Consider the following 1,985-nt stretch of genomic DNA (forward strand, 5'->3'; position numbering starts at 1 on the left):
ATACTAAAAGTCCCCATATGTCCGAGGTGCGGAACATCCTGAAAATTGAGCCGCCATTTTGGTTTTTCACGTTTTTTGCTAATAACTTTGTTATTATTATTTTTTTCAGAAAAAGTTAGGAAAGGAAGTTTGTGACGCTTTAAAATACGAATCCAATGCTTCTTTATTTCTCGAAATCGATTGGAAACTAAGGGAGTTATGATTTTTTTTTGCATCAATAATCGCCTTAGTTTCACTAACTGTTCTTTTTTTAGGCGCCCTTTTAAGCTTCTTATATACCGATCTCGACATTCGACAACAAAATACCGCACAGTTGTGACATTTTAATCATTAGACTCGTATTATCGAGTTATTCCTGCATCGATTACACATCAATCTGAAAGCCGTCGCCGAAGTCCATAATTTATGAATTTCGTTTTCATATTAAGACAAAGGGAGCAACGGAACAGCGTATAACATTCGGTATTACAACATTAGGTTACCTTCGAGTTCTTCCTGCATCGCCTAGTTTGAACACTGGAAGTCATTACCTAAATTGATAATTCATGAATTTTATTCAAAGGGGGAACTGTACCATAGGCAAATAGAATTAATTTATTTTTTCGCCAAAGATCCACGAGGTCTTTGGTATGTATGAGTATTTGAAGTTAGTGTTCAACGTACGTAAAAAATACATTGCCGTTTCCCTATGGTGCGTTCTACCTGGGGCACACTGTATGTAGTTTCACTAACTGTCGATCGGCGGAACATTGGTTGCTTCGGACACTTTGTAAGGGTTTTTCGGTGGGCACGCGGGTAGCTACAGTCGTGCCCCAGGGTTTCTAAATAAAACTTATTTACACACCAGTTTCCTTTTATTTTTGAACACCGTGTATCTATACCACAGAATATAGAATTATTATTTAGTTGGTATCCCTGGTGTTGTCGATACGGTAGTATTCTGCTATGCCGTTGCCTCGGGTTGCGGTAAAAGGCAATGGCGGCGATCTCAGGTGTCGAGATGTCGGAGCGGATCGCCTCGGCTCAGCGGTACTCTAATTTGGCGGTAGCTGTAAGTTTATCGATTAGCGGGTTTTTATCCGGGAGTTGGTAAGCTATCGATGAATCGGGGTGCGAATGATTGGTGCCGCCGGGTTCTATTTCAGGTGAATGACACCAGCACTTCCGAATACTCGGCCCGTCAGTGCGGTATGGTACTTATGCTAGAGGTGGTACACAGGATGTGACACGGCCACTACCCCCGCACACCACGCTCGAGGTTGAAGCAGAATCAACGGTCGCAAACTGGAGGAATGCAGGTCGAAGGCCCCACAGTTCCCAGTTCCCGTACTTTGACTCGCCTCGTATCTAAGGGACTGGTGATAGTATGGTAACGAAAAGCAAGATGTGACACGGCCACTACCTCCGCTTAACGTTCACAACACCTTAGGACTAAATCAAGCAAGCGGGAGCTGGCTACATGCGGGTCACAGGCCCCACAGGTATCGAACTTCCGGGTGTTTGAGGGTTCGTCTTTCAAGGGCTGGATGATTTCTAATGAATGGCGAGGTTAAGGGTGCAGGGACAGGTGGGTTAAGGATATAAGCGGAACGGAAACGGTATCGAATGCAAACGGGAAATCGGATGAATGATTATCAGTTTCGGGTCTGGATTCAGGTTTTCGGTCATCAAATGACAGGATAGAAGTGTCTTCTAAACTCAAGGGATCCTCCTTTTATACAGCCATGATTAGGCCTACGACTAGGAAGTGGAAATGACACTTGATTATGTTATCATTAATGATTAGTTAGCGACATAGATGTCAATGTAGTGCATTTGTAAAGGAGCGTTTACACGCTCCCATAAATAAAGGCACGGGTACATTGTTACCTTACAACTTTTTTAAATAGATCAATATTTCGGTAACGGAATGTCTTAGATACTTCGTCGTTTCAGCATTATCATCACTATAACAGGTTGGCGGCGACCAGCCTGTAGATACTTCA

The 1,985-nt window shown here is 43.1% G+C and overlaps 1 long non-coding RNA gene across 1 annotated transcript; it reads left to right on the top strand.

The window, feature by feature from the left end:
- The first annotated feature begins 778 nt into the window (after positions 1 to 778).
- Positions 779 to 1,201, top strand: LOC116178643. The gene is made up of 2 exons (XR_004146876.1): positions 779 to 1,089; positions 1,146 to 1,201. It is a non-coding gene; the product is annotated as an uncharacterized LOC116178643 (long non-coding RNA).
- The last annotated feature ends 784 nt before the right edge of the window (positions 1,202 to 1,985 follow it).

The sequence above is a fragment of the Photinus pyralis genome, unplaced genomic scaffold (genome assembly GCF_008802855.1).
Source record: "Photinus pyralis isolate 1611_PpyrPB1 unplaced genomic scaffold, Ppyr1.3 Ppyr1.4_LG8, whole genome shotgun sequence".
Taxonomy (NCBI): domain Eukaryota; kingdom Metazoa; phylum Arthropoda; class Insecta; order Coleoptera; family Lampyridae; genus Photinus; species Photinus pyralis.